General features: G+C 45.3%; 1 long non-coding RNA gene across 1 annotated transcript; it reads left to right on the top strand.

Moving 5' to 3' along the window:
* The first annotated feature begins 6,847 nt into the window (after window positions 1-6,847).
* On the top strand, window positions 6,848-11,783 carry LOC140690409 (uncharacterized). The gene is made up of 3 exons (XR_012065679.1): window positions 6,848-7,029; window positions 11,402-11,472; window positions 11,681-11,783. It is a non-coding gene; the product is annotated as an uncharacterized lncRNA (long non-coding RNA).
* The last annotated feature ends 1,412 nt before the right edge of the window (window positions 11,784-13,195 follow it).

The raw sequence follows: 13,195 nt of genomic DNA, 5'->3' as shown, positions 1-13,195 counted from the left end.
AATCGACCTAGAAGCCAGACTTGTCAATTTTGGTAACATTGTGTCAGCTCGACGGAAAAGCTAGACAGATAGAATGCAAACTAGCAGTCCAAACTGTTCAAGGGGTCATGTCAGCTCTTTAAGGTTGAAGCCTCCGAAACCAACAGGAACCATGAAATAACTTTTGGAAACATGGAATAACCCCCAACCTTGGATACACTTGTGCATGTGGTGCCCTGTATCCCAATGACACCTACTGGCCAATGTTGGCATTTCAAGGGGTAACATCCCTCTCTAGGAAAATACAAGAGGAAACAAACCAAATATATACATTTAGGTTTGAATCCAAAAGCACCTAGAGGCATTCTAGCTAGGAGAATCCTGCTGCAGTTATGCTAGTCTATTGAGAACCAGGTGTTTTTCTATCAGTGTTGAGAACGCTTAATCATCCGATCCTGTAGTTTAAAGCCATTTAACGCAACCAAGTCTGCACCCCCATGATATAGTGCCCCCGGGGGCTTGACTCAAGTGAAAGACGATCCACATAAGCTGTGTCTTTAATGTCATTGGCGACTTTTACAGTTCAGTTCACTTTCTGACTTGTACTATTTACCTTCACTGTCTTGAAAAACTGAAGCCTAATACAGATTCATGTTCAGTCAAAGATTCCCCTCACTTACCACACTCCCTTCACCCCAGGGAAGACATAAACACAACATTTGCTGAATCTAGCGGAAGGACATCGTTTCTAGGTGTGAGCTAAGTATTCAATTTTATCTATTTCAGCCGAGACTATTTGACCTTTAAGGTGTTCACTGTTGTTCACAGAGAGTGAAGCTGGAGGAACTCTGATTCTAGGAGGGGCTTGCTCTTCTCGTAATGGCTTCATTGCAGCTCAGGTACTGATCCTTCAAAATGGATGCCTGAGTGGAGGGGAGGCAAGGGCAAGTGCTCACTAGCTAGGCCCAAACCTGGGAAAAGGCTTACCTGGGCTTGTTGAATTTTGGTCTGAATGGCTTGGGAATGCCCCTTGGGACGTGTGGATTCTCACGACCTCTTCCAAGAACAGGAGCGTTTTGATCATCTCTGCCATTTCTTCTCCTTCAGACGTCAGGGACCTTGGACCCGTTATTGGAGAAGGGAATTGAGGAACTTCCTCAAGTCCACGTTGGCACTCCGTATGTTTCTGCCTGTATCAGTGAGTTTCAATATGTCTCATGAATGTCTTTTGAGCCTGGTATCCTCTACAGCTGTCTCCACGCCAGTATTCTCCATTGTAGCAGAACATCTCTCATCCATGTGTTCGCATCTCTCCTCAATCCGTGCAGCCAGCTTATCGGCCAGCTTCTCTTCGTGTCTCCCCTAAAGTCGACTTCACCAGGACTGGGCAAGTCTGAAAGTACCTCGGAGCCTGACCAGTAAGCTGATGACAGGCAGATCTTCCACTGTCTGCCCTTTCAGGTTCTGGAAACTGACCTGTGACCTCAGGTCTTTGGGCAGCAGCAGTATCTCGAACTTACACAGCTTCCCGGACCAAACACCTAAGCCAAGCTCCACAGAGGGCGGCAGCCCCTCCATCACACTGATCCACCCACAGAACTCTGCCCGGTTACCTAGGATCCAACAGCCACAACAAGCCTCGCGGTAAACACCAACATTCCACCTGGAATCCAACCGCTAACTGCCATCCCCAATGGCTGCTGCATCTTGTCAGTGTTGGGGGAGGGGCTGCATCCGACGAGAGGTTCCTAAGGTAAATGTGATTCTACCCACTAGCGTCCCATGGGCCTTTCTTCTTCCCTCTTTCCTTTTGTTCAGAGCTCTATGCACCGTACCAATGGAGGGAAGTGTGTCCCTTTTCAGTTGATGGTTTCACACGTCTTTAAACTTTCTAACAGTTCACAGTACACAGGGACCCACTGAAGGAGACTTATGTTCCTATAATATCCGTACACCCGGAATACATATGCGTCGCCTGATTTCTGCTGAAACACCCACACTCTCAGGACATGGATCCATTGGATTCATGGGGGCTGAAATTCCAAGAAATGAAACCAACCCCAATGTGCACTTTGCTGTCGGTCTCTTTTGCACTTAGTACACTTTGGCAGAGCTACTTGCCTTTCTTATAGGCTTCTTACATTTCTTCTCTACGTAGCCTAGAATATGGCATTCCTTCATCCTGTTGGAAGACATACAAGTCTACATCACGGACTAGGAAACCATTTGATTCCAAATCGGCATTAGTGTTAGGTCACGATATGCTCTTATGAATCAAAATTTACGAATATGAATGCACGCTTCTGATTTCCGAATACAAGTGTGCTGAGTACATGCAAGCCACGATACTGGGTCGATGCATTCTGAATGACCCTTGACCTCACCTTGAGTATTTTCTTTTGAATAATCATGGTTCCCTTTGTATATGTCAGCCAACCATACCATTTTGGTGCTTGTTTGTTGGTTTGATTCTTTGTTGGTCTTCTTCTCGCTTGTTTTGCAAACACGTCAGGCCATGCATCTCTCCTTTCGCTTCAAACAGAGTCAAATAAGCTGATTCACTTAAGAGAGTGCTTCCAATCACCTATGGTTTCCTGCTTCCCTCTCCCATCTATAGGGTTTTGATGTCCTCCTTAAGTTCTTCTTCTTTCTTCTCTGCCACACATGCTCTTCTTGCATTTCCAATAATGGTTTCTTCTTTCCATTCCATCTTGCTGCTTTTCTATTCAGGGGAGTTTTCTCAACCTTTCTTTTAGAAAAACTTTTGAACTGCTGAATTCTTTTAAGATTTGCCGGTCTGTAGAATTCTCTAGCTCTGCCGTTATTTGAAATGGTGTTCATGTGGCATAGGCTACCCTAGGTGGCAGCATTTGGCCATTCAGGATATGGTCTGTGTCCTGGCACTCCTCCCTGTCCTGCAATATTGCTGCCGAGATATCAGCTGAAACCCCTCTGGAGGTTTCCTTGTGACTATGTTGTTTCCTCCAGGTGCATTTTAAATCACTCGGATATTCGTGAACTTTGTTGATTTGAATCATACAGCTGCTGGTAGGTCTATTGGGATTCCACCTCCTTCGGATGCTGTGTAATTCCTGAATTCGCATAGATGATTCTTTCTTGGCTTTCAGCAAGTTTCAGTCTGATTTTTCTACAGATAAATTTTCAGACACTTTTTGTTTCTTTATCCCTTGCTTTTCCATCCGGGACTCATGATTTCTATTCTTTCATGCCCTGTCTTAACCCAGGGTTCAACTGCAATGTTTTCATTTGTTTGCACTTGCTTTCCTATGTCTGCTTCTGACCGAGGTTTTTCTCTTCCCCTGTCTTCACAGTCATTCACGCGTCCCTCTGCATTATCTAGTCTGCTAAGGACTGAATTTTAGCCCTGATATTATCACAACCATTGAGTTTCCTGATATTTTTGGCTCGTGTTGAGACTTTCTCTTCCCCTTTTCTGGTATTCTGCCTTTTGTGATTCTGAGACACTGGTGTTCTTCAGTGTTTTCCTGACCTTCATTTTCAACACTTGTTCTGGATAGCGTTTTGCAGACTAGTTGTTTGAAAGCTTATCTTTTGCGCCTTCGATATCTTTGGAACTGAAAATGGTACTTCCTGTTTCTTTTACTGTTCTTCTTCATCTCTACTGGTCAGGTAATATCAGGTATCTAATGTAGACTTCTAGGGCTTTATTAATTGAAAAATTTAGACTCTTGTCTCTACGCAATTCCATGGGATTTCTGTGAGGACAATTTCTCCTAGGCATTGATGCCATAACCTGTACCTGTGTGTGTTATTTGGTATATCTCCAATTGCTGGTGTTGCATTAGTTGTGATGAACAACACATTCTACTTCGATTAGCATAACTTCATTTTGATTATAATTATCTCACACTTCTGAAAGTGCACAGGACACTTCCTCTTGTGGAAATTAAGCTTCTAAAAGTTCTCAGCTCTGCATTCTTCTCTATGTCATTTTGGAGTGTTTCCAAAACAGCAAACTGAGAGTGCTCTTCTGCTTTTTATTGCCACGGGAATGTCCCAATGAAATCAGTTCTTTCCAGAGCTTCTCTGTCTACAGAAACACCAGTGGAAGCATATCTATGGATGTCACATATCAGGGCCTGCTGGAATGATCCCGCAGACCTTCCTTGTTGTCCTAGGTGCCGTACCGTGCCGGTGCCATCCAAAATGTAGCATCCGCTTTTGGGAGATAGTGCTGAAGGGAATGCTTCCTCTTCTCGCGCTGTGGACTTGGACCACTCTCCCTTGTCCTCTCATCCTTGTGGCACGGGTGCACGAAGGCAACCACAGAGTTGTTGCGCATCCTGTGACTCAAACCAAACCATAATCCCAGCCCAGGTTATGAATGTAGCATATCCTAAGGCTTTTCATTCTGATTTCAAATTCAAGGCCCCCTGGATCCCTCAGACCAGATGCACGATATCTCTGATTCAGCCCCACACGTGCTCTATTGGCAAAATTCCCAATTGGTCCCTGGTCCTGCAGATGTACTGGGTGTGGCCATGGGACATATCGGTAATCGCAACCGCGCGACCAGTGTGGTTGATTTATTATTGGTACACAGTTCGGTTTGCTCTCTTGATTCGACCCACCACATCCCACAACGCACTCCAGATCCCTGAGACTCAGCGTGTGCCATCATCCGTAGCTCTATGCCTCACTGACCATTGCCTCTGCTACCTCAAATTTGGCAGCTGGGATCTTGGTCTCAGAATTAACTGTGGGGATATTTTGCGCTGGTTTCTTTGAGTTCTCTCAGCCAAGCATCTGCTGTGCACTCTTGTAAATCTCAGCACATCACCTTCAAACCCATGTCTCCTGTCCGCTTGAGAGTGTGCGTCCAAGTTAAACAGAGTTTCACCCTTGTTGCTCCATCACCAGGGGTCCGAACCTGCACTGGTTTCCATTCCCTGCTTTGCATTCTCCTGCTTCCAGGTGTCCTGAGGCCTCATCCTGTCTTTGGGAGTAACAGACCTCTCTTCGGCCAGTGTCCTATGCTAAGGGCTGGGTGAGTGGATGTTTCCATTGCTCTGTACATGGGAGCGAGTGAGTGCAGGTTGCACTTCTTCTCTGCCAACTGGGCATCGATGAATCAACACTATCCAGATACATTTCACAGAAATGTGATATTTGCTTAGCTCTTTGTTTCTATACAGCCGTGGTGGGAGGGATTGTCCGAAGACAACTATTTTGACATTGTGTTGATATCCCATTTGCAGTCTTTAAGAAGTTTAACAGAACTCATTTACATGTTTTGGGAGTTATACGAAAATGGAGTTATTTTTTGAAACACACTCAATCGACCTAGAAGCCAGACTTGTCAATTTTGGTAACATTGTGTCAGCTCGACGGAAAAGCTAGACAGATAGAATGCAAACTAGCAGTCCAAACTGTTCAAGGGGTCATGTCAGCTCTTTAAGGTTGAAGCCTCCGAAACCAACAGGAACCATGAAATAACTTTTGGAAACATGGAATAACCCCCAACCTTGGATACACTTGTGCATGTGGTGCCCTGTATCCCAATGACACCTACTGGCCAATGTTGGCATTTCAAGGGGTAACATCCCTCTCTAGGAAAATACAAGAGGAAACAAACCAAATATATACATTTAGGTTTGAATCCAAAAGCACCTAGAGGCATTCTAGCTAGGAGAATCCTGCTGCAGTTATGCTAGTCTATTGAGAACCAGGTGTTTTTCTATCAGTGTTGAGAACGCTTAATCATCCGATCCTGTAGTTTAAAGCCATTTAACGCAACCAAGTCTGCACCCCCATGATATAGTGCCCCCGGGGGCTTGACTCAAGTGAAAGACGATCCACATAAGCTGTGTCTTTAATGTCATTGGCGACTTTTACAGTTCAGTTCACTTTCTGACTTGTACTATTTACCTTCACTGTCTTGAAAAACTGAAGCCTAATACAGATTCATGTTCAGTCAAAGATTCCCCTCACTTACCACACTCCCTTCACCCCAGGGAAGACATAAACACAACATTTGCTGAATCTAGCGGAAGGACATCGTTTCTAGGTGTGAGCTAAGTATTCAATTTTATCTATTTCAGCCGAGACTATTTGACCTTTAAGGTGTTCACTGTTGTTCACAGAGAGTGAAGCTGGAGGAACTCTGATTCTAGGAGGGGCTTGCTCTTCTCGTAATGGCTTCATTGCAGCTCAGGTACTGATCCTTCAAAATGGATGCCTGAGTGGAGGGGAGGCAAGGGCAAGTGCTCACTAGCTAGGCCCAAACCTGGGAAAAGGCTTACCTGGGCTTGTTGAATTTTGGTCTGAATGGCTTGGGAATGCCCCTTGGGACGTGTGGATTCTCACGACCTCTTCCAAGAACAGGAGCGTTTTGATCATCTCTGCCATTTCTTCTCCTTCAGACGTCAGGGACCTTGGACCCGTTATTGGAGAAGGGAATTGAGGAACTTCCTCAAGTCCACGTTGGCACTCCGTATGTTTCTGCCTGTATCAGTGAGTTTCAATATGTCTCATGAATGTCTTTTGAGCCTGGTATCCTCTACAGCTGTCTCCACGCCAGTATTCTCCATTGTAGCAGAACATCTCTCATCCATGTGTTCGCATCTCTCCTCAATCCGTGCAGCCAGCTTATCGGCCAGCTTCTCTTCGTGTCTCCCCTAAAGTCGACTTCACCAGGACTGGGCAAGTCTGAAAGTACCTCGGAGCCTGACCAGTAAGCTGATGACAGGCAGATCTTCCACTGTCTGCCCTTTCAGGTTCTGGAAACTGACCTGTGACCTCAGGTCTTTGGGCAGCAGCAGTATCTCGAACTTACACAGCTTCCCGGACCAAACACCTAAGCCAAGCTCCACAGAGGGCGGCAGCCCCTCCATCACACTGATCCACCCACAGAACTCTGCCCGGTTACCTAGGATCCAACAGCCACAACAAGCCTCGCGGTAAACACCAACATTCCACCTGGAATCCAACCGCTAACTGCCATCCCCAATGGCTGCTGCATCTTGTCAGTGTTGGGGGAGGGGCTGCATCCGACGAGAGGTTCCTAAGGTAAATGTGATTCTACCCACTAGCGTCCCATGGGCCTTTCTTCTTCCCTCTTTCCTTTTGTTCAGAGCTCTATGCACCGTACCAATGGAGGGAAGTGTGTCCCTTTTCAGTTGATGGTTTCACACGTCTTTAAACTTTCTAACAGTTCACAGTACACAGGGACCCACTGAAGGAGACTTATGTTCCTATAATATCCGTACACCCGGAATACATATGCGTCGCCTGATTTCTGCTGAAACACCCACACTCTCAGGACATGGATCCATTGGATTCATGGGGGCTGAAATTCCAAGAAATGAAACCAACCCCAATGTGCACTTTGCTGTCGGTCTCTTTTGCACTTAGTACACTTTGGCAGAGCTACTTGCCTTTCTTATAGGCTTCTTACATTTCTTCTCTACGTAGCCTAGAATATGGCATTCCTTCATCCTGTTGGAAGACATACAAGTCTACATCACGGACTAGGAAACCATTTGATTCCAAATCGGCATTAGTGTTAGGTCACGATATGCTCTTATGAATCAAAATTTACGAATATGAATGCACGCTTCTGATTTCCGAATACAAGTGTGCTGAGTACATGCAAGCCACGATACTGGGTCGATGCATTCTGAATGACCCTTGACCTCACCTTGAGTATTTTCTTTTGAATAATCATGGTTCCCTTTGTATATGTCAGCCAACCATACCATTTTGGTGCTTGTTTGTTGGTTTGATTCTTTGTTGGTCTTCTTCTCGCTTGTTTTGCAAACACGTCAGGCCATGCATCTCTCCTTTCGCTTCAAACAGAGTCAAATAAGCTGATTCACTTAAGAGAGTGCTTCCAATCACCTATGGTTTCCTGCTTCCCTCTCCCATCTATAGGGTTTTGATGTCCTCCTTAAGTTCTTCTTCTTTCTTCTCTGCCACACATGCTCTTCTTGCATTTCCAATAATGGTTTCTTCTTTCCATTCCATCTTGCTGCTTTTCTATTCAGGGGAGTTTTCTCAACCTTTCTTTTAGAAAAACTTTTGAACTGCTGAATTCTTTTAAGATTTGCCGGTCTGTAGAATTCTCTAGCTCTGCCGTTATTTGAAATGGTGTTCATGTGGCATAGGCTACCCTAGGTGGCAGCATTTGGCCATTCAGGATATGGTCTGTGTCCTGGCACTCCTCCCTGTCCTGCAATATTGCTGCCGAGATATCAGCTGAAACCCCTCTGGAGGTTTCCTTGTGACTATGTTGTTTCCTCCAGGTGCATTTTAAATCACTCGGATATTCGTGAACTTTGTTGATTTGAATCATACAGCTGCTGGTAGGTCTATTGGGATTCCACCTCCTTCGGATGCTGTGTAATTCCTGAATTCGCATAGATGATTCTTTCTTGGCTTTCAGCAAGTTTCAGTCTGATTTTTCTACAGATAAATTTTCAGACACTTTTTGTTTCTTTATCCCTTGCTTTTCCATCCGGGACTCATGATTTCTATTCTTTCATGCCCTGTCTTAACCCAGGGTTCAACTGCAATGTTTTCATTTGTTTGCACTTGCTTTCCTATGTCTGCTTCTGACCGAGGTTTTTGTCTTCCCCTGTCTTCACAGACATTCACGCGTCCCTCTGCATTATCTAGTCTGCTAAGGACTGAATTTTAGCCCTGATATTATCACAACCATTGAGTTTCCTGATATTTTTGGCTCGTGTTGAGACTTTCTCTTCCCCTTTTCTGGTATTCTGCCTTTTGTGATTCTGAGACACTGGTGTTCTTCAGTGTTTTCCTGACCTTCATTTTCAACACTTGTTCTGGATAGCGTTTTGCAGACTAGTTGTTTGAAAGCTTATCTTTTGCGCCTTCGATATCTTTGGAACTGAAAATGGTACTTCCTGTTTCTTTTACTGTTCTTCTTCATCTCTACTGGTCAGGTAATATCAGGTATCTAATGTAGACTTCTAGGGCTTTGTTAATTGAAAAATTTAGACTCTTGTCTCTACGCAATTCCATGGGATTTCTGTAAGGACAATTTCTCCTAGGCATTGATGCCATAACCTGTACCTGTGTGTGTTATTTGTTATATCTCCAATTGCTGGTGTTGCATTAGTTGTGATGAACAACCCATTCTACTTCGATTAGCATAACTTCATTTTGATTATAATTATCTCACACTTCTGAAAGTGCACAGGACACTTCCTCTTGTGGAAATGAAGCTTCTAAAAGTTCTCAGCTCTGCATTCTTCTCTATGTCATTTTGGAGTGTTTCCAAAACAGCAAACTGAGAGTGCTCTTCTGCTTTTTATTGCCACGGGAATGTCCCAATGAAATCAGTTCTTTCCAGAGCTTCTCTGTCTACAGAAACACCAGTGGAAGCATATCTATGGATGTCACATATCAGGGCCTGCTGGAATGATCCCGCAGACCTTCCTTGTTGTCCTAGGTGCCGTACCGTGCCGGTGCCATCCAAAATGTAGCATCCGCTTTTGGGAGATAGTGCTGAAGGGAATGCTTCCTCTTCTCGCGCTGTGGACTTGGACCACTCTCCCTTGTCCTCTCATCCTTGTGGCACGGGTGCACGAAGGCAACCACAGAGTTGTTGCGCATCCTGTGACTCAAACCAAACCATAATCCCAGCCCAGGTTATGAATGTAGCATATCCTAAGGCTTTTCATTCTGATTTCAAATTCAAGGCCCCCTGGATCCCTCAGACCAGATGCACGATATCTCTGATTCAGCCCCACACGTGCTCTATTGGCAAAATTCCCAATTGGTCCCTGGTCCTGCAGATGTACTGGGTGTGGCCATGGGACATATCGGTAATCACAACCGCGCGACCAGTGTGGTTGATTTATTATTGGTACACAGTTCGGTTTGCTCTCTTGATTCGACCCACCACATCCCACAACGCACTCCAGATCCCTGAGACTCAGCGTGTGCCATCATCCGTAGCTCTATGCCTCACTGACCATTGCCTCTGCTACCTCAAATTTGGCAGCTGGGATCTTGGTCTCAGAATTAACTGTGGGGATATTTTGCGCTGGTTTCTTTGAGTTCTCTCAGCCAAGCATCTGCTGTGCACTCTTGTAAATCTCAGCACATCACCTTCAAACCCATGTCTCCTGTCCGCTTGAGAGTGTGCGTCCAAGTTAAACAGAGTTTCACCCTTGTTGCTCCATCACCAGGGGTCCGAACCTGCACTGGTTTCCATTCCCTGCTTTGCATTCTCCTGCTTCCAGGTGTCCTGAGGCCTCATCCTGTCTTTGGGAGTAACAGACCTCTCTTCGGCCAGTGTCCTATGCTAAGGGCTGGGTGAGTGGATGTTTCCATTGCTCTGTACATGGGAGCGAGTGAGTGCAGGTTGCACTTCTTCTCTGCCAACTGGGCATCGATGAATCAACACTATCCAGATACATTTCACAGAAATGTGATATTTGCTTAGCTCTTTGTTTCTATACAGCCATGGTGGGAGGGATTGTCCGAAGACAACTATTTTGACATTGTGTTGATATCCCATTTGCAGTCTTTAAGAAGTTTAACAGAACTCATTTACATGTTTTGGGAGTTATACGAAAATGGAGTTATTTTTTGAAACACACTCAATCGACCTAGAAGCCAGACTTGTCAATTTTGGTAACATTGTGTCAGCTCGACGGAAAAGCTAGACAGATAGAATGCAAACTAGCAGTCCAAACTGTTCAAGGGGTCATGTCAGCTCTTTAAGGTTGAAGCCTCCGAAACCAACAGGAACCATGAAATAACTTTTGGAAACATGGAATAACCCCCAACCTTGGATACACTTGTGCATGTGGTGCCCTGTATCCCAATGACACCTACTGGCCAATGTTGGCATTTCAAGGGGTAACATCCCTCTCTAGGAAAATACAAGAGGAAACAAACCAAATATATACATTTAGGTTTGAATCCAAAAGCACCTAGAGGCATTCTAGCTAGGAGAATCCTGCTGCAGTTATGCTAGTCTATTGAGAACCAGGTGTTTTTCTATCAGTGTTGAGAACGCTTAATCATCCGATCCTGTAGTTTAAAGCCATTTAACGCAACCAAGTCTGCACCCCCATGATATAGTGCCCCCGGGGGCTTGACTCAAGTGAAAGACGATCCACATAAGCTGTGTCTTTAATGTCATTGGCGACTTTTACAGTTCAGTTCACTTTCTGACTTGTACTATTTACCTTCACTGTCTTGAAAAACTGAAGCCTAATACAGATTCATGTTCAGTCAAAGATTCCCCTCACTTACCACACTCCCTTCACCCCAGGGAAGACATAAACACAACATTTGCTGAATCTAGCGGAAGGACATCGTTTCTAGGTGTGAGCTAAGTATTCAATTTTATCTATTTCAGCCGAGACTATTTGACCTTTAAGGTGTTCACTGTTGTTCACAGAGAGTGAAGCTGGAGGAACTCTGATTCTAGGAGGGGCTTGCTCTTCTCGTAATGGCTTCATTGCAGCTCAGGTACTGATCCTTCAAAATGGATGCCTGAGTGGAGGGGAGGCAAGGGCAAGTGCTCACTAGCTAGGCCCAAACCTGGGAAAAGGCTTACCTGGGCTTGTTGAATTTTGGTCTGAATGGCTTGGGAATGCCCCTTGGGACGTGTGGATTCTCACGACCTCTTCCAAGAACAGGAGCGTTTTGATCATCTCTGCCATTTCTTCTCCTTCAGACGTCAGGGACCTTGGACCCGTTATTGGAGAAGAGAATTGAGGAACTTCCTCAAGTCCACGTTGGCACTCCGTATGTTTCTGCCTGTATCAGTGAGTTTCAATATGTCTCATGAATGTCTTTTGAGCCTGGTATCCTCTACAGCTGTCTCCACGCCAGTATTCTCCATTGTAGCAGAACATCTCTCATCCATGTGTTCGCATCTCTCCTCAATCCGTGCAGCCAGCTTATCGGCCAGCTTCTCTTCGTGTCTCCCCTAAAGTCGACTTCACCAGGACTGGGCAAGTCTGAAAGTACCTCGGAGCCTGACCAGTAAGCTGATGACAGGCAGATCTTCCACTGTCTGCCCTTTCAGATTCTGGAAACTGACCCGTGAACTCAGGTCTTTGGGCAGCAGCAGTATCTCGAAATTACACAGCTTCCCGGACCAAACACCTAAGCCAAGCTCCACAGAGGGCGGCAGCCCCTCCATCACACTGATCCACCCACAGAACTCTGCCCGGTTACCTAGGATCCAACAGCCACAACAAGCCTCGCGGTAAACACCAACATTCCACCTGGAATCCAACCGCTAACTGCCATCCCCAATGGCTGCTGCATCTTGTCAGTGTTGGGGGAGGGGCTGCATCCGACGAGAGGTTCCTAAGGTAAATGTGATTCTACCCACTAGCGTCCCATGGGCCTTTCTTCTTCCCTCTTTCCTTTTGTTCAGAGCTCTATGCACCGTACCAATGGAGGGAAGTGTGTCCCTTTTCAGTTGATGGTTTCACACGTCTTTAAACTTTCTAACAGTTCACAGTACACAGGGACCCACTAAAGGAGACTTATGTTCCTATAATATCCGTACACCCGGAATACATATGCGTCGCCTGATTTCTGCTGAAACACCCACACTCTCAGGACATGGATCCATTGGATTCATGGGGGCTGAAATTCCAAGAAATGAAACCAACCCCAATGTGCACTTTGCTGTCGGTCTCTTTTGCACTTAGTACACTTTGGCAGAGCTACTTGCCTTTGTTATAGGCTTCTTACATTTCTTCTCTACGTAGCCTAGAATATGGCATTCCTTCATCCTGTTGGAAGACATACAAGTCTACATCACGGACTAGGAATCCATTTGATTCCAAATCGGCATTAGTGTTAGGTCACGATATGCTCTTATGAATCAAAATTTACGAATATGAATGCACGCTTCTGATTTCCGAATACAAGTGTGCTGAGTACATGCAAGCCACGATACTGGGTCGATGCGTTCTGAATGACCCTTGACCTCACCTTGAGTATTTTCTTTTGAATAATCATGGTTCCCTTTGTATATGTCAGCCAACCATACCATTTTGGTGCTTGTTTGTTGGTTTGATTCTTTGTTGGTCTTCTTCTCGCTTGTTTTGCAAACACGTCAGGCCATGCATCTCTCCTTTCGCTTCAAACAGAGTCAAATAAGCTGATTCACTTAAGAGAGTGCTTCCAATCACCTATGGTTTCCTGCTTCCCTCTCCCATCTTTAGGGTTT

The sequence above is a fragment of the Vicugna pacos genome, chromosome 30 (genome assembly GCF_048564905.1).
Source record: "Vicugna pacos chromosome 30, VicPac4, whole genome shotgun sequence".
Taxonomy (NCBI): Eukaryota; Metazoa; Chordata; class Mammalia; order Artiodactyla; family Camelidae; genus Vicugna; species Vicugna pacos.
This window is presented reverse-complemented; position numbering and strand designations above follow the sequence as displayed.